This window comes from Hydra viridissima, unplaced genomic scaffold (assembly GCF_058129835.1).
Source record: "Hydra viridissima isolate aposymbiotic clone 2 unplaced genomic scaffold, HvirCarnegie_v1 scaffold_1, whole genome shotgun sequence".
NCBI lineage: Eukaryota > Metazoa > Cnidaria > Hydrozoa > Anthoathecata > Hydridae > Hydra > Hydra viridissima.
Window position 1 is genome coordinate 40,463,515 of NW_028324300.1, and position 20,508 is coordinate 40,484,022.

A 20,508-nucleotide genomic window follows, 5' to 3' on the forward strand; every position below is an offset into this window, starting at 1 on the left:
TCACGTTAAGAGTGTTTTCAAACATTAAGCTTTACTCGGTTGATAAAATAATATAAAACTAAATACAATAAATAATGATATAATTTAATACGTTACAATGTAATATACAATAACATAATACATTATAAAATAAAACATAATATATTATAATATAAAAAAATAATATAAACTGTATTATGATATGTTATATAATGATATGATTATAATATAATATTACATGATTTACTACAATGTATTGAATTATAGTGCATTAATAAAATTTTTCCTGCTGCCAAAAAAAATTCTATTGTCTTTTGTATATATTGGCAGCAAGTTGAGGCATGCAGTACCCTGTGGTGTTGCTGTCACACAGTATAGACTATGGAATCACATATTATTATTGTCAGATAGAAAATTAGCGTGGCATTTAAGGTCTTCTGAAGGACGAACTTTGTTTATGGTTGATAAGCATTTTGCTGAGTTTGTTCTCTGTATTTTATGAACTGTACACTGCAATATGTTCAATAAGCAGGTTTTTAATTTAAAAATAGGGGCTGTTTTTTTTTTTTTAATGTTACCCAATTTCTTTGATTTCTATTAACAAGTTTTTCTAATTTGATTTAGACCATGGTATTCGTATTTTGAATATTGAATTTTTATGGGTTTTATCTTTTTTAGGCTATCTTCACTTTCATTACATTTTTCTTGTATTTAGAAAAATTTGCAAAAGTTCTTGATCATATATTTATCAACTGAATGAAAGATATTTGCACAGGAGACTCATTTAATCAATATTTAATTGAAACTATTGTTGAACATATTTACCAAGATAACGAAGATGAACAAATATAAAATGGAATCTTTCCTTGAGATGCTAAGTGTCTTGGGATCGATGGGAAGTCAATTTAGAGAACGAAAGTGATTAGGAAAAAATACTTAAGATTTTTACTCTTGTGATGTTTTCCAAAAAAAAATCAGACACTTCCTTTGGCTTTTAATAGGAAAGTTTAAAATTTTCAGGAAATACCTGTCACAATATATAGGAAAAATATTGCTTTACATATTTTTACTTATCTAACCCTTCTTAACTGTTCAAATTTTTAAATAACAGCTTCTATGACTGCATTTTTACCAAATTTCACTAAAGGACTTATCCTATAGCAAACATTTGTTTAAGTAAATTATCAGAAAAAGAAACTTATACAAATGTTTCTAACGAATCTAATAAGTTTGAAATGGTAAGATTACATAAAGTTTTGGTTACAAAAAAAGAGATCGTTGTCGAACATTGCTAACAGGAAGCTGGGAACTAACAATGAAGCATTTCTTGTAAAAGGACAGTTAAACTAAAAACTTTTGTTTTCAAAAATCCTGTTATTTACAGGTGATGAAAAAAACTTTTTTTAAAGCACAACAAGTAGAGCAAAGGAGCTCAATAGATGCTGACTTTTACTTGTCATCTACATCAATATTGGCCTGTTTTTTGAGTTGACATATTTCCAATTTTAGTTAACATAAAACGCAAGAATTCAAAAATAATTGGATTTTAACATTACATTTCTAGTGTTTCAGTTTTTTACTTAATACATCAAGGGTGCAAAGGAAAACAAAATCTCTTGCAATATATAAGAAATGTTTAGAATGTCTTACGTTTAATGAGCTTTCTAACCAATCGGCAGATAGAAACAAATTATTTAAAGTGCTAAACAAATTCACAATCATTTTTTCTTTTCAGCTTGTGTAGGGACAGACCAAAATCACGGTAAAAAACAAAAAAAAAGAAAACCACAGAAAAAGCAGAGCAACAAAATACGTCATTCTTTTTAGAATTCTTAATACGTTGCTGTACTTTTTCCGTGGTTTTCTTTTTTTTTTTTTTACCATGATTTTCGATTTTAACAAAACTGAAAAGAAGTATATAAGGCCGGGTGAATAAAAATGAGCAATTGCTTTTACTCAGTAATTGGTCAGCTTTACGTGAACAAAAACTTCAGCAGTTTGTCTCATATTTTTATTTACGTAAAGGTAAGCAATTTACTCAGTAATTGCTCAATTTTACGTGAATAAAAAATTAAGAAAAGTTGTTGAAGTTTTTATTCACGTAAAGCTGACCAATTACTGAGACTTTTACTTTGTGGTTTTAAAGAAAGTATTGCAGGTATAAGGTTAGTTAACGATTCACTGAACAGGTGCAAAATTTTGAAAAGAAATTGCGACAGTCAACGCTGGACAAGTTGCAGACAGTGAGTTTTTTGTTTTAATGACAAACTTAAACTATTTTTTCTTTAAGTTTAAGTTATACATTATGTTTAGACACAGTATCTTGGTCTTCAAGGAGGTGTTACCTTGAAACAGACTGTCAGACGAATAATGAAAATGCTCATGACTGATGATTTGGCAAACAGCTTTAATTTCATGAGCCATGGAAATAAGCATGCTTTTTCTGTCCTGCAGCTTAAGGACATTGTTTGTGGTTAGTAAATAATTGTATGTATATATTTGAGTAAATTGAAAAAATTTGCTACTATTGTTTGAAAAAGAGTGTTTTTGTGAAAGAAGACTTTATTTATCATGAAGTCAAGTGACATTTGTCTTGCTAAACTAGTATCTTGTGATCAAATAGTTCCGTTAAAATGCTTATCAGTGTTTATGTTCTTTGTTAATAAAATTTATTAAAAATGAACCAATAAAAATCTAACTTATTTTAGAGTGCTCGCACCACTGACTTGTGATCTTTTCAGATATAAAAACCATTACATCTTAACTTTATAAATGGTATTGTAAAAATACAATGGTAACAACATGATAATGAGTCCTAAAGTTTCCACTTTCACAAAATTTGTTAATTTTTGGGTTAAATTTTATGGAATTGGTTAGAGACCGCCGATCCGTTACTGTTTATCGGATTGCGGATTGTTCACCGAATTATCTATGCTAAACGGTTCAAATTACTTACGGATTGATTTGATCCGAAAATAATGTATCGGAAAATAGTTTGTTAAAATTTTTTCGGGTTATTCTTTCGAATTCCAATCCGATTCGATACTTTCGGATCGGATTGCAATTCGAAAATTTTTTTTCAAACGGAATCCAATCCGATATTATTTTTTACGGATTTATACGGATTAAGAATAAGGAATGCTTATGAAATAAGATTCATTTTTATTTATTTATAATATTCAAATATACAATGAAAAGAAATGATTTCCATGTTAAGAAATAAAAAAAGTCAAAATCACACTGAAAGTTAATCATTTTCTAAATTCATTTCCTGGCCACACAATGTCTTGAATTTACTGAGTTGCTTAGTGTTTTCTTTCATATATACCAACATCTCAAGCGAGCAGGTGCGTATCACGTTGAGCTGCACAATCTTAAGCCATTTGTTCTGCTCCTTCTCTAAAATACAATAATTGATTTTAAGGTAGATGTTTACCAAGTCACAGCACTTTGAAAACACAGAAACAACATAATATTAACATATGTACCAACTATAAACACAATAAATGTGTTTAAATGTGTTTATAAGGTTAAATATATACCTTATATACATATTTCAACACAATTTAAAAAAAAAATTATATAACACATATTAACACATACACAAACAATAAAAAAACACATTACATTGTTGTAAAAACATATTGATAGAACAACTAAAAGGCACTTATTTCATAATATACATACTTATCAAAAAAGCATATATGCAAACAATAAACGTGTGCAAACAAAAATTCAAAGTAAACAAAATATATTTTTACAAACAATACTCTTTACCTTCTTTTTTATTTTTTCATAAGAACTGTAATTCTCATAACAAAATTTAATCTTTACATACAATAACATGTGACATGCCATGTCAGTGTTGGTACAAAAGTTTAATTTATTTTTCTAAATTTTCTAAAAAAGAACAAAAATAATTAAAAGCATCACAGAAATTTCAAAGTAGTAATAACCATTTTATGGAAATAGCATTAGTGTAACTTTAAATAACATCCATACCCTTATTTTCTTTCTAAAAATTAAAATAACAAAAATAAAAATGCTGAAAGAAAAGCTAAAACAAAGAAAATACAAACGATTTGAAAGACTAAAATCCTTTCTACTTTTTCTGATAAAAATTTAAATCCTTTCTTCTTTAGCTAATAAAAATGTATATATAACTATTTTATATACTTACTTCAATTATAATATGATCTTAACGATTATCGTTTCTCTTAATATGATTCTTTATGTAATATATTTAAACTAATAATTAAATTCCAAAAGGAAAAAAGTTTCAACTCGCTTAAGAGATCTTTCTCCGATGGCCGCGTGCATTTAGAGAACGCGCTTGTTCAAAGCCTAGTAACTAATGACGAAACGACGTTGAGCATTAAACATTAAACGTTTCTGTGCTAATTATATTAAGGAGATTTAGCAAATGCGACGCGTACGTATATTTTCTCAGTGAAAACTCTAAAAGTAGCCTGGTGACAAGTAATTTGACGCGTATTAAATTTATACGTCCCGTTCTCAACTTCAAACCTTCAGTTTTCACGTTGTTTACAGTACGTTAAAAATGGCAGAATATTTTGCGGACAAAAAGTAAGTTGTATAATTCAAACATTAAAAAAAAACAATGGTTATCGTTTTAAAGTATTCTACTTTTTAAAATATAAGCTGAGTATATTATATTTATTAATATTTTTATTTATATTTATTTTTTAACGTTTTTTCTACCAAGTTAAAGTTTTTAGTAAATATTTTTAGGTTATCCATGCAATTGGATGATGAAAAAGACATTCTCATGTTAAGAGAAATAGCTGGAAATGGAATTCTTTTACACAAACAAGGAAGTAGAGAGCGCGGACAAGGGTGGTCAGCTGTTGCAGATGTGATTAACACTCTTGATATTTTTCCATGTGTTGCCACGCCTCGAGGTGTACGTGAAAGATTTATGATTTTGTTAAGAAAGTATAAAGCAAAAGCTAGCAAAGCTAAACTAGCATCAGGACTTGGAGGTGACATTCCTACCGAATCAGAAGGCTTAATAGAAGAATTGTATAATATTTTTACAGACACTGAAAAAAAAAAATGACAATGAGTCTCAACAGAAGAAACTAGTAAATGAAACTGAAAAAAATAAAGCAGTAGAAATGCGAACAAAAGCCATGGAAAGATTTGGTGAGACTCGAAAACGAAAAGACGAGGACAATGTAAGTGAAAAAAAAATTGGTAAATCGAAGAAGCAGTTCAGACACACTTATTTTTCTAAAAGAAAAGTTAGAATATGATAAGGAAAATAAAAGACTGAAGAGAGAGCAAGTTGCTCATGCTCAAGAACTTTCAAGACAACAATTTGAAATCCAACAGCAGCAACACAATGCTATGTTGCAACAGATGATTGCCATGATGGCTCAACAGAACACTATACTCAATGCGTTTTTGAATAAATAATAAACGTGTTTTGAAAACATAAAATACACTGCTTAAAGATTAGTTTTATGTTGTAGCTGCTGTTATTATTCTAATACATATTAAATCTTTTTGTTATTTTGTTAAAAAAAATACAATAACTGTTTTACTAAGCAAAGTATTGTTGTAATATTGGAGGTTGACAATCAAAATATTTGGATACTATATTTCCATACAGACATGTATAAGCATTTTGTAACAATGCACATGTAACATATTTTCCCAACTGCGCTTAAGCCAACTTTCTGCATTTTTTGAAAATCCACAAGTTTAAAGTAGTTAGAAATAAGTCCAAATAACCATTCAACTGAAACACGAACTGCACTCATGGTCTTATTATAAGCATGCTGGTCTGGTGTTATGTTTGCATTCCGAAATGGTGCTTGCAAATGTACACTTAATGGATAAGCTGGGTCTCCATATATGCACAAAGGTTGTCTGTTGAACCAAGCATGGTTTTCCAGTTGAACTAACAACCCAGACTCATACAGCATAGTAGCATCGTGTTTCCTTCCTTCGTATGGCCCTGCAAAATTGCCCACCAAACCGTTAGGCAATACTAAACTTTGATATTTGAGAGCATGCTTTTTTTTATGGCCGTTATAAACAACTCTTTAATCAACTTCAGGTCTAGCTATTCCTCGGACTGTTCCATCGATAAATCCAAAACAATTATTTAATGGGGATCCTTTTTGGTAAATGGCATCGCAGTATTCTTTCAATTTTTGAGGTTGGAGGATAGGTTGATTCCAATTTTTAAGTCTATGACAGTGGGTTTCATACATAAAATCAATTACTGTATTAAAAATAAGCCATATCTCAGTAGGGTTTCTTCCAAATAAGGATGCCATATCCGTGTATCTACACGGAAAAGCAAGTCGTTTTAGTAAAACATAAAGTCCTTCTAGACCACTGCATACTGTTCTCTGCGAGGTTATAACTTTTTCTGGTAATCCAAAAACAGCAACTAGGGTGGCTAGATCGTTCTTCTTGAAACGAAAATCAACTTGACACTGTGCATCATCAAAATTGTTAATATCAAACCTGTCATATTTCCAATATGGATATGATTCACGAGACTCGTTTAACTCATTTAAAATTATATACTCTTCGTCATCAATTAAATCGTCAGCATAACTTAAAAGAACTAATTCTCGTACGGATTACAAACTGTAGTTGGCCGCCATATTTGTTTACGATTTTTGAGCGCGCGTTTCACAACAAATGCTAAATCGTGGAAGTTACACGACGCGCTGATAGCGCAACGCCGTTGTCAAATAATGCCCGCGTCTCGTTGCTAAATCTGCTTATTAAGATTAAAACGTTTTTTTATGTAAAAGGATTATTAATTATCGACATGAGTCGCAAGCTGCACTTTAAGAATATATATATATATATATATATATATATATATATATATATATATATATATATATATATATATATATATATATATATATATATATATATATATATATATATATGTATATATATACATAAAGTTCACCATCAGGCAGGTAATGATGTGGAGCAAGCCAGTGGGCGTCTACACAAAAGTGGTGGAACTTTTCAGTACACCCATACAACTTGCTGAAAAATATTTTTTACTTGCAATTTAGTGGAAAACCTTTGCATTTCCTTTGGATTAGAAATTCCAGATGACATTAACTTTGAGGACAATGGTGAAGATGATGTACATGGCCTTCATTCTGAATTAAATCAAACCAACCAATATCGACTTGGTACTTTAAGAAGAACATAAATCAAAAACTAAATGTTTGCAAATCGAAGGTGATGATATATTGTTAAAATGTTGAATGGGTGCCCGCTGGATATTTTATTTTAGATGACACTTTTAGGCATATAAGCTTAACCCTTTCGCGACTGAGTTTAAAACATCTATATGACTGCGCGTAAAACTTGTTCGCTTCTCAGCCAGTTTTCAAAATTAATTTTTGATCGATCTATAAATGTAAATAACAAACGGTTTGAACTAACAACTTAAGAAATTATTCCTATTTTAGATATATATTTAATGTTTTCTCAAGCCCATATAGATGTTCAGAAAAACTTAAAATTATTAATAAATCGCCGGGCGGTTCAACATCAATTAGATTTTATGCACCGTGGTGTGGGTCGCGCGTCAGGAAAGTGTTAAGTATGTTCATGTTTATGTCAAATGAGATTGATTTGCAAGTTTAAAGAAGTGATTGGAGTCTGAGAATAAGAGTGCACCAAAAAGTTTGCTCCACTACACCAAATATTAGGGCAATGAGTTAATAAAATAGCGTTAACATAACGAATAATATTATGTCATTTTTGTTCGTAAATGATTAACTATGTAATAATAATGTTATATATATATATATATATATATATATATATATATATATATATATACACATACACAGATAATATATGAACTTTTTCACAGTAAGAAGTGTTATTTTATGTAACATATATTTTTAAATTGTATACAGTTCATCCAGTTGAGTCTATTATCCTTGAAATGTAATAAATAAATGAGACTCTTTCAAATAAGCTTGATATGTAATTCAGCTAATAAAAATTATAAATTTGTAGAGACCGCCGATTCGTTACTGTTTATCGGTTTGCGGTTTGTGCACCGAATTATCTATGCTAAACGGTTTAAATTACTTACGGATTAATTTGATCCGAAGATAATGTATCGGAAAAAAGTTCGTTAAAATTTTTTCGGATTATTTTTTGGGATTGCAATCCAATTCGATACTTTCGGATTGGATTACAATTTGAAAAATTATTTTCGAATTGGAATCCGAACCGATATTATTTTTACGGATTTATACGGATTCAGAATAAAAAATGCTTTTGAAATATGATTCATTTTAATTTATTTATAATATTTAAATATACAATGAAATGAAATGATTTCCTTGTTAAGAAATAAAAAAAGTCCAAATCACACTGAAAGTTAACCTTTTTCCGAATTCATAAATATACTGGTTTTGTTTCCAGAATTCCAGTACATTTGTATTTGCTAGAAATGGTTTTGAATTCAAATACCTCTCAATTTCAGCAGAAATGGCTTTCTTGGTGCTTGTTTCACCTCCAGGATTAATGTAACCTGCACCAAACACTTTCTTCCTCAGTTGTTCAGTGAAATCAAAGTCGTCATCATCTTCATCACTCAACATTAAAGGGGAAGGAGTGCTTTGGCTAGCCAAAATTTCTTTTTTTAACAGTTCTTCCATAGCTTTCTTTACTGCAGTTTTGACTACTTCAAATTTTTCCCCCTCATCCACAAAGCACATGCATTTGCTGTTTGGATTTAAAAAATAAGCTATAGAGAATTCAATATTCATCAACTCCCCTTCGAATCTTTTGTTTAGATCATTGAAGTAGTGAGCAAGCTCTGATGACACGTCTATTTTTGGCTTGATCATCTCCCTTGCTAGTCTTCCTCTGATGTTGTATAGGCAATTAATAACGGAACAGATGCTAACATTCTTTTCGCTGCTGCATTTCTCAGAGAATTCTGAGAAGCCTCTCAGAAGCCGGATGACAGATTGAATAGATTCCACTTCATCATCTGTTAGTAAAAGATCTGTCAACTTAAAACCTCCAGAAACAGTAGGGTTCGGATTCTTTAAAGAATGCATCGCCGGAAAAAGATCCACCACAGACTCCATTTGATGGAGGTCAAAGTTCTATCTTGTGGGGCATCTCTGTACTAACTTCGTTCTAGAGTTATTTAAGGCTTTGGAAGCATTAACTAAAGTTATAGCTTTTTGAGAGGACTGGTTGAAGTGACCTACTAATTTTGTTATTTTGTGGTTGAGAATTGACCATTTCGGAAATCTTTTATCATCGACAGCACCACTGACAACTAGATTTAGATGGTTGTCAACACACCAAATTTCACTTTGAACCCCAAATGATTTCCTAACACCTGCTTGGACATTAGCTGCACCGTCGACTGTTAGCTAAGGCCACGCGGTTAAGGTTTTTTTCGGTTCGGTTTTTTTCGATTCGATTTTAAACTTAAACCCATCGGTTCGGTTTTTTTCCGGTTCGGTTTAAAACAAAATTCGGTTCGGTTTGGTTAGGTTCGATTAAAAACAAAATATGGTTTTAAAGATAATTATTTATATATATATTTTACAACTTTAAAATATAATTTTTTTAAAAATACCCAATTATAAATTAATTTTTATTTTTTTAATGTTTTCTTTTATGTAAACAATTTTCTCGACATTTTCAATGGCCAATGTGGTTCTTCTGGCGGTTACGACATTACCGGCAGTTGAAAAAACTCTCTCTGATGTTGGAGAAGTTGATGTTATACATAGGTATTTTCGTGCATAATCAGATAGAATTGGGTACTGTAACTTCATTATTTTCCACCATTCTAAAACATTTGTTTTTTCGTCAGCCGTTTCGGCTCCTAAATAATGCTCATTTTCTAAACTCAATTTAGTTGTCGTCGAAGCGCTGCGTGCTGAAATATCTTGTTTTAGTCTTTTTTTAAGCAACTCGTGGTGATTAACTTTAGTATTTGGATTGCTTTCATTGTCTATTTTACTACTTGTGATTGGAAGTTTTTCTTTTTTTTTTTGCTTTTTCCTGCGTCAATAATGCTTCTTTTATATCATCAATTTTTTTATATTCAATTAAATGCAGGCCTTTGTAACGCGGATCTAAAAAGTTAGCATAACAATTAATCAGCTGCTCAGCACCATTGAGAGGATATCTTTCCTGTAGTTCACTTATCAGCATTTTTATAAAAATTCTTGTTGCTTTGTCTTTGTGATTTTGCTGGGCAAGTAGTTCTTGGTGCAAGGAGTATAATTCAGGTATTACATCTTGAATTGTTGGTCTTTTATCAGCTGATAAACCTACTGAAATGTAAATTTTTTCAAGAAACGGCATGCTGCATTCTAATCTCTTCCATTGATCATCTGAGGGGCATGACCTTTCAAATTCTTCATTTGATTTTGCAAGTGTTTTGATTGCTTCTTTGAGTTGAAGGACTGACTTTATGCATATGTACTCAGAATCCCATCGTGTTGTACACGGAACAATGAATTTCTTGGCCTTAATTCCAAGTTCTTCGCATGCACCTTGAAGCTTAGCAGTAGAGAGATAACTTCTATGTGCGTGTGATGCTAAATCTGTGCAGTTTTTAATTGCTTTTGAAAGTTCAATTGAATTTTTAATTGCTTTAAGAATAACTAGCTGGATTGTGTGATCGTTGCAGCGCAACTCTGAGTTAATTTCATCACTTTCTTTAGCAGCTAAAACAATGTTGCTGCCATTGTCATTAACGTAGGCTCTGTGCACTTCTTCATTTAAGTTCAAATTAGCAATAAAAGTATCCAGGTTTACTGCGATTGCTACCCCAGTGTGTCTAACAGTAAATGGTGTGCAAGCAATGAGAAAACTCAATAAATTAAAAATCTGAATTAATTTAGTGAATTTTAAGACTCATGAAGGAATCATTGTTTCGATTTGTCCAGAGATCTGTTGTAAAACTAACTCCAGTCACATTTGGAAAATCTTTGACAAATTCTAGTTGTAACCCTTCCTTAACTTTGTCATACAACATTGGAAGTTTATGACGTCTAAATGTTGATGCAGATTTGACAGTAAATTTATTATTTACTTCATCGATAAATTCTTGAGCTCCTTTATTATCCAAAACTTCAAAAGGTAGACCTAGAGTGCAGACAAACTTTGTTAAATCTAAGTCAAACTTTAATTGCTTTGGATCATTTAACCCATATTTTTGATTTTTTAATATACTACTTTCAATTGTTGTTGTTTTGTCGTCTTTTTTATATCAAACTTTCGTTTATTAGGTGCCTCTATGGTTTTTAAAAGATGTTCCTTCCAAGATGTTTCATGTTTGGTTTTAACATGGCTGGTTATTGTTGAAGTACTGCCACAGTTTATTTTGTAAGATTTAAAGCAAATTTTACATTTAGCTTCAAATTTATTCAGCCTTTCAAAGAATTGCCAAATACCACTTTCTTTTGGCATCTTCAATTTCAATAAAGTATAAATTGGTTGTATGACCGGACTAAAAAAAAATTAAATAAAATAAACATATATACATATTTGTTTTGGTCAAGTAATAGATAACTAAGTTGATAACAAGTAGTATAAGATTAGAAATTGTTAAAGTTAGATTAAAGACAAAGTAAATCACAAATTATATTTAAAGTATATTCACAAATAAATTTAATTAAAGGCTTATTCAAATTTAAAGTTTACAATTGTTTGTATGTTTGTCAAGCTATTATGAAAAATAAATATATGTTAAACAGTAAAACTTATTTGTTTTATTATTTATCTAAATTAAAAAGCAACGTTCTTATAATAAAAATACTATACCATATATTTGAATTTTTAAGTAAAATAAAAAATTACAACAGTTTAGAAAAAAAGTTCAATTTACTCACATGTTACAGTACAATGGTATCAAAAACTGTTAATAGCCAATATTCTCCTTGGTCCGCAGCATTTGATATAGTTTTGCGGCAACTGTTTACGACTATTTTGGAGTTAAGTTTACAATCTCATCTTTTTGACTTATTTTTTTTCTGTGGTTTAATAATACTAAACTTTCATAATAAAGTTTATTAAAAAAATATAAAATTAAGTTTTATAATTTTTAAAATTTTTATATAGGTTTTTCAGCTTTTTTCGGTTTCGGTTCAGTTCGGTTGATTATTTAAAATATTTTTATCGGTTCGGTTCGATTCGGTTTTCTTAGTTCGGTTTTAACCGAAAGAACGGTTCGGTTCGGTTAACCGCGTGGCCTTATTGTTATCCAGGTTTTGACTCCAAAATCAAGTTCAAGTTTGTTGATAGATTCATTGAGCTTCTTGGCAATATTGTCGCCAGTATGTTGTTCGGGGAAATAGGACATTTCCACCAAGAAGCGCTTTAATTGGAACTTTGAATCTATATAGTGGAGTGTAAGACTCATGAAAGACAATTTGGTGTGATCAGTGGTCCACACGTCGGATGTAAAGGCCACTCCATCAAGATGTGACTTGTCTGTATTGAAAATGTTTTTTACTTGTTCCTTGATGAATTTAAAAAGGAGAGGAATGTATTTTGTACATATATTCTTTGCTGTAATCGCTCTGAATTGACCGTTGGTTGCAGTTTTCATCATCCGGGTGAATGCATCAGTTTCTACAATAGAAAATGGTTGAGTGTCCTCAATCACCCATTTAGTAATGTCAACAACAGCTCTTATTTGATTGATGTCAGTAACTTCCCATTCAGGTTTGGTAGCCTGTTTTCTGTCTTACCGTGTTTGTGTGTTGGAAGTGCCACAAGTTCCACTTGGTCCAGGCTGTGGCGATGCTGGTGTATCTTTTTGTGTCTGTGGACATCTCCTCTTTTTTCCTCTTTTTTGTATTTGTTCAAAATCTGCGTCTTCAGAGGCAAGTTTATCAAAAATGTCTGGTATTGTTGATTTTTGCTTGTCTTTCCTTTCTAATTGTTTATAGAAATTCAAGTGGACTCTTTTCAGATGGTTCCTTAAACGACTTGTGGGGCTTTTATTGATTAAGTATATTTTACCACAGGCCTTGCATTTTGCCTTGTTTTCCTCCACATTTTTGAAGAATTCCCAAATATTAGATATCTTAGCCATCTGAAAAGAAAAACGAAGTGAAATAAAAAAAAAAAAAGAAACGAATCGGATTAAGTTTGCCAAATTGGATCGGACAAATATTTCGGATTATTTATTGAATTTAAAATCCACAAAAATGGATCAGATTATTAATAAGGATTACTTTTCGGATTAAAAATTCGAAAACACTGATCAAATCACATTTTCGGTTTACGGACTTTTTATTGAAATATTTGCCTCAATATTTCCTTAACATCTGCCTTAATAAAACGTGATTGTTTTTGATGCATACAAACAGTTTCCGAAAAAGAGCCAATTATTTATTAAGTTATTTGAAAATTTTCCTTAACATTCGTCTTAACAATCAATTATATTTTAGAGGCATGCATAAAGTTTTCAATAAAAGAACTAATTATTTGCCTTAATTATTGAAATGAACGTAGCAATTTTTCAAGTTAGTTTTTATCTCTGTTTCTATTTTCATTTCTTTTTATATTTAAGTTGAAGAAATATAGCAATATAAATTTTATCGGACCAATCCACTAATTGAAGCAATCCGCAATGCGAAATAATTCGCAAAGGAATTCGATTCACACAAAAAAAAAACCCACGAAAACTCAGTTTGAAATATTCTTAACTTTTAAATCAAAATAATATAACAATGGCTTACCGTAATAAATGTAGGTGAAGAATACTAGACTTGATCTGTTGAACGAATTGTTGTAGGTTAAGATTGAAGACCTTGGAATAAAAACCTCAAATCTCCACTTTTATGCAAATTGGGTTTATATTATTTTTAGGTTGCCTATATATGAGTCCATGTAATGACTCTAGTTAAATATTTTAAAATTATATGTCCTTCAAATTGAATGTCAAAAAAAAGGTATTTTTCATAAAAACATCAATAGTCACAACCCACGGTTTGTAGATTTGGTGTCCTAATATCAATGAAATACCCTATGGAAACCCTTTTAAAGAGTGATAGTGCATGTCATATGGAACACAAAATGAGTGATTTGAAAATCCTGGATTAAAATCCAACAGACTTATTTAGCTTTGAATGTTTTACTACGAAAAACCCATACATTTAGGCTATGAGTAGCCCAAAAAGTTTGTTGAAAAAAAATTTTTTTGCATTTTTTTTTACAAAACACAACATATTAGCCTGTAAAATTCAAACCAATATTCTTTAACTAATTTATTTTCTAAGTGAGTTTGTTTTCAAGTTCTGTTACAACCTTGGATTTACATTAATGGATTACTGAGAAAAGGCATGTTCTGAAGAAAATTTTCTTTTCTAAAAAAAATTAAATTCTCTTGCTGTTGTAGTCAATGACACATTTTAAAAGGTGACTTGCATAATTTGGGTGCAATGGATCTCTCTTAAATCTCTCCCAGTGAGATTTGAAGTTGGAATGTAGAGCTTCTGTTGCCTGCTCACTGAAGAGGCCGAGTCCAATTTGTTTCATCTTGATGAACTGTGGCACGTGGTAAAACACTGCATGCACTTTTGGAGTCACAGAAATAGGAAGGTTGGTGTAGCTAAGTTTGAACTGTTCAATCTTGGATTCATAGTCAGGGTCCAGGCTTTTTCCAAAGCACGAAGTGACCACTGTCTTGAATAGTGTGAGTGTTTGAATGAAGCCAAGAGCTGGACTGAAACCTTCATTTTCTGAAAGCTGTTGAAGCGTATCCAGACCTCTTAGAAGCTTCATCCAATCGTTCCCATTGAAATGCCCCCCATGGTAAGGCTGGATAGGGATATGAAGTGATGGAGGCCATTCCTTGGCCCTTGGCCACAGGTCGCAAAGATTTTTAAAGATGTGGTTCACAACTCCAAGTAATAAGTGGAGCTCCATTGGTGGAATAGCCTCAAGGACAAACTTGTCATCTTGAAATTCAATCAAAGGCACATGAATGACATTTTTGAATTCCTTCGACTTTCTTGAATCTCCTCCTGTCTGGATGTATTCAGAATGCTATCTTCTGATCTGGCCAAAAGTCCGAAGTTGTCCACAATTTTCAAGACCTGGAGATGTAGCATCACACCAACAACAGTGGTGTTTGCTACTGTGAGACTGAATGCCACAAAGAATGTTGGCCAGCTTTAGGTCACAAGAGACAACCAAAGAACCTGTTTGGCATTTTTCTTTGAGGTCAAAAACGGCCTTCACATTCTGGTAACTCTCAGGAGTGTTTTGTGACAGTGCTATCAGCATCTGCTGCTTAACACTTGTTTTTTTGGTTGATGCTGGTGCCATCAGCTTGATTGTTTTCTGTACTGGACTGTGTGGAGGAGTCTCATCTTCCTCCAACACAATGTGAGTGAAGCTCACTTTCAGAAATGATCCACCAACATCAATCCTGAGTTTTAAAATGGAAGATTCTGATAGTTTTTGTGATGCTCTGAAAACATCACTGAGATTGCTGAGGCTCTGGCAAAGCACAACTTGACAAGCTTGACCATTCTCTGCCAATCTAATGTTGCTGACCATGAACTGATCATTAAGTTTCTGGCCGGCTTGAGCAAACTTCAAAGGAAAACTTGGCTCCACCAATCTAATTGGGCTGATTTGATTTAGTGCTGAACCTAGTTTTCGCATGCCATTGTTTGAAAGTCCTGTACTTTGCTGAATTTGAACCATATTTTCTGTTGTGAGTGGTTCTTTGAATAGCTGCTGAGCCGATGACAGACCTTTAAAAACAATAAAATAATATCCATTAGGAAAAAAAAAATTAATTCTTGCAATGAGAATGATTTAAAGTAAAATTAGGTTGATGAAATAAAATTGAAGCAGGGTAATTAATTAAGAGATGAATTTTCAACAAAAGCAGTTGCAATTAGCATTTTAACAAATATAAAAGCATTCTGGTTTCTTTTTCTCATAATTAATTATTACAGGTCATAGATTAAATGTTTGTGAATCAACATTTTGAGTGCCTTTAATTTAGCATAATAATACTATGATAATTAACTAGACAATAGAAGTAATTACCTCTCCTCAATGGCAAAAAGTTTTCCACAAGGCTGACTGAGTCTAATGGTGCCATTTGGAGATGCGCTTTTGGATGCTAAGACTGCTGCAGCCACTTGCTCTGCACCTACGGGATCATCTGTGACCATTCTTCTCAGGTTTTCATGGCGAGTTCTAATGGTGCAGTTGTGAGGAAGTCCTCGGCCAACAATTGACAAGCACTTTGTGCAGCGCTTTTCAGAACTCTAAGAAGTTTGCTTTGGAATTTTTTCCTCTGATTTTTTGACTTTGTCAAACGGATGCTTCTCCTTTCCTTTGATCTTGGCAATTTGGCATAAAAGGCACTCACAAACTGACAAAACTCTGGTTGTAGGTTTGATAGAAATTGACTTGAAGTCAAAAACTTTTTCCAATTTGAGATTTGCATTAAACAACAAGTAGCCAAAGGCACTCTTTCATCACTAAAATCTATGTCTGTTTGAATCAGTTGAAGAATTTTCGCATTATCGTATGCAAAAGCTTATAAACTTCTTGACCAAAATTATGCTTTGGATGTTAATGAGGGATTTCAAAACCCTTTATTTTGGGCTCCCATAGGCATGCACTTTCACCCCTTAAAAGGATTTTCATAGGGTATTTAATTGATATTAGGACCCCAAATCTACAAACCGTGAACCGGTTTGTTTAAAAACAGAATATGTCCGTATTTTTTACCAATGCACGACGGTATAAATCAGTTGCATTTTGACATTAATGAATAGTGCTTCTTGTGTCGTTTTCTGTTCATTTATAAGCATTTGCAGGGTTTATAATGGAAAGCTCGAATATACAATTGTCTGAAAAACCCAGGAAAAGAAAATTAAACACAGCAAGCAGAACTTAATCAAAATTGCAAAAGTAAAGGGAGCTGGTCATGTTAATCATATAGGAAAGTATCTTACTGCTAAAACTGTTGGCAAAGATTGCAGGTATAAAATAAATCATTGAATTATAATATTATTAACTAATATACCATATATCATATATATATACAGCGGTGGCCAAAAGTCTTGGAACAAAATATTTACGACCAAAAAAATTTATTTTTGATCTAAAGTATAAATTTTGAAGGTTTGAGGTATATTTTTAAAGAGAATGTTGTTTAAAAAAATACTTAGAACTTATTTATTTTTTTATTTCTTTTACTGTTATCGTTTATTATTTTTAGTATAAAAGTTTATCATAACATAAAATATGTTGTTCCAAGACTTTTGGCCACCACTGTATATATATATATATATATGATATATGGTATATTAGTCAGCAATATTATAATTCAAAGATTTATTTTATATAAATAAAATTTTTATAAAAATTTTATTGATGATATATCATTATAATCATCATCATCATCATCATCATCATCATCATCATCATCATCATCATCATCATCATCATCATCATCATCATCATCATCATCATCATCATCATCATCATCATCATCATCATCATCATCATCATCATCATCATCATCATCATCATCATCATCATCATCATCATCATCATCACCACCATCAAAGCATTTTTATCAATTCATGGTATTTCTCATCCTCGACTGAGACGTATTCAAAATCATATCACAAGTACAGGATTAGCCCCGAAAGATAAAAGAGGAAAACTTTAAACTCGCCCACATGCTGTACCTGATGACTAATACAGCTCATTCGCTCTCATATTCAATCCTTCAAAGGCCGTCAAAGCCATTATTCTTTTACCAAAAATAAATATGTAAGATACCTTCCAGAGGTATCGCTTCATTTGGCAAGAGCGCAAGAGTTTACAAATAAAAAACGACGTTTAAAACTACTAGCGAGCTCTTCTACTGATATTACTGTCATATTATTTGACTTCATGCAAAATTTGCCTTTGCCAAATATGGTTAAAAATGCTGTATTCTATTCTAGGCAGTTGTGGTATTATGTATTTGGGATACATGATTTAGCTCGACATGATGTATTCATGTATTCTTATTATGAAGGAGTGGCAAAACGTAGGCAAAATGATGTAACATCAATGTTGCTCCACTGGTTAAATAAACATTTACCACAGGGTACAAAAACCTTAAATATTTTGAGTGACGGATGTTCTGGACAAAATAAAAACTTTATCATGATTTGGTTTTGGTATATGGTAGTACATGTACTTAAAAAAGTTGATTGTGTAAATGATATTTTTCCTATAAGAGGTCGCTCCTTTTTGCCAAATGATGTAGATTTTCATCTGTTTAGCAATGCTAGAAAAACAATCTTTGCAGATATCTCTGAGGATTGGGACAAGGTTGTTCTTGAAGTAAGGAAAACATCAAAACCTTTCATTCTTGAAAAACCAAAACAGGAAGACTTTTTTGATATAAAAGACATGCTTAAGCTTTACTTTAGGGCAAATTATGGAAAAAACTTCAAACTAAGACAATTCAGAATGTATAAAATAGACAGAGATAATATTGGCGAAGTTACAGCTAAATAAAGTAGTTTCTTTGGATCTTGGAAAGATTTAAAATACTAAAAAAACAACAGTATACCTACAACACTTTCCTACAAACTATCGTAAAATGGTTTGATTCCATTAACACTAGAACTACTGATGGAGTCATTTTGACTCCTTTCGTTTTTTAATTCTCTTCTGTGACTACATTTTTCAGAATTCCGGCTTGAAACTCGGTGACTTTTCCTCAATTATGATGTGAAAAAAAAGACTTTGTGAGAATAAATAACTTTGGTGAAAAATTTGCACGTTTTTTTCAAAATTTACCAAGAATTACTGAAGGGAGTCATTTTGACTCCCTACTATATTTTGAGGTCCTTTTGTTACTAAATGTTGCTATAAAGTTTTGTGCATAATTTTTTCACTCTGTCTTATTTACCCTGATGTTCATATAGATGTAGTTCAATTTATATATCAACTTTTCACATTTTCCTTCTGTTTTAACTGCTTTTATTACTGTGTAATACTGAACAAAATAGCTTGTTTACTCTAGGCTCTTATCTTATGCTAATGAAGGGTAGTATTTTTCTAAGGTTCTAGCAGGAGACAGTATTCTGGATAGTAACTTTACTTTGAGTTCAGCTGAAGAGACAAAGAGAACACACGCAGACATACGAGCTCTAAAGACTCATACAGGTATGAATTGTTATGAAATAGTTTAGCTGTCTGTCAACTGATTCAGCCCACCTACTTTTGAAGGTGGCAGAACAGTTATTATTTCTTTTAGTTTTCATTTCATTTGTATTTTTCAGCAGGGAACTATATAGAATTATGGAATTTGTGAGAAATATGGAGAGAAGACCTTTGATAAAGCCTCAGGATATTCTGGCTACTTTGCAATCCATACCGGAGGATGAATCGGAATCCGAATTGCAGGAACATGTATTTGATTCTGACAGTGATGAAGATTTCATTCCTCAGAACATATAAAGTGAATCTGAAGAATCAGAAAGAACAAATCTAGAAGGTAAGTAGTTATGTGTATTTATTTGTTCTTCCACACACTGAGTTAGGGCCTGTGCACACTAGCAGAATTCTGGCTGAATAGCCATCTGGATATTCTTCCCGCAATACAGGCCGTACTTGCCCGCTCATGCCTAAAGCTCCGCTCCGAATCCCGGGCTCGAGCCGCTGTCAGGGACAGAGCAGCGCTTGCTTATGCGCAAGCACGGCTCCGTCCCAGACAGCGGCTCCAGCCCGGGATTCGGAGCGGAGCTTCAGATATGAAACTCCGCTCTGTACCTGAGCGGGCAGGTACGGGCCGGATTGTGGTGAGAATATCCGGTCGGATATTCCGCCGCTAATTCAGCCAGTGTGCATGGACCCTTACAAAACAAAAAGTTCTAAATATTCATCAACTTTTTTCCAGATATTCCAAGCACATCAACTGGGGATCGGGCTCATGCAGTTATGTTGCCTCGTGACCATCCTCCTGGTCGTGGACAGAAAAAATCAGCAAAACGTCCCAGAAATGAAAGAACAACAGATAACGATGGCGGCGAAGGTAATGCAACAACAAACACCAGAGAAGGCAAATCCGAAGGAATACTAGTTTCAGCGGATGGTATTCAATGGAAACCTGTTTAAATTGGAGAACACTTGCCTGGTAGGCGTGACAGTCAAAATGTTCTTCGAGAAGCATCTGGCCCTACAGGATACGCCAGAAGAAATATCATTATCAATAGTCATTTGAGCGCATGGCGTTTATTTTTTGATTCATATATATTGACACATATAAAGAAATGTAGGCTTGCAGAAGCATGCAGGAACAATAATTTACAGTTTACTCTATCTGATGAGGAACTAGATGCATTCATTGCGATATTCTATGCTCGTCGAATATCTGGCACGAACCGTCACTCGATTAGCAGTATTTGGTGTAATGACTGGGGAATACCGTTCTGCAAATCGACAATGTCTAGGGACCGCTTTGTTGAAATTATG

The 20,508-nt window shown here is 32.3% G+C and overlaps 4 pseudogenes across 1 annotated transcript; 1 reads left to right on the plus strand and 3 right to left on the minus strand.

Annotated features, from left to right (window-relative positions):
* The first annotated feature begins 4,524 nt into the window (after window positions 1-4,524).
* LOC145185133 (uncharacterized) lies at window positions 4,525-5,543 on the plus strand (annotated as a pseudogene). The gene is made up of 2 exons (XR_016448057.1): window positions 4,525-4,566; window positions 4,732-5,543. The product of XR_016448057.1 is annotated as an uncharacterized LOC145185133 (transcript).
* Window positions 5,533-6,623, minus strand: LOC149894985 (uncharacterized; annotated as a pseudogene).
* Window positions 6,624-9,614: 2,991 nt separating this feature from the next.
* On the minus strand, window positions 9,615-11,457 carry LOC149894986 (uncharacterized; annotated as a pseudogene).
* Window positions 11,458-14,338: 2,881 nt separating this feature from the next.
* Window positions 14,339-20,508, minus strand: part of LOC149894987 (uncharacterized) — a 65,863-nt pseudogene continuing 59,693 nt past the window's right edge.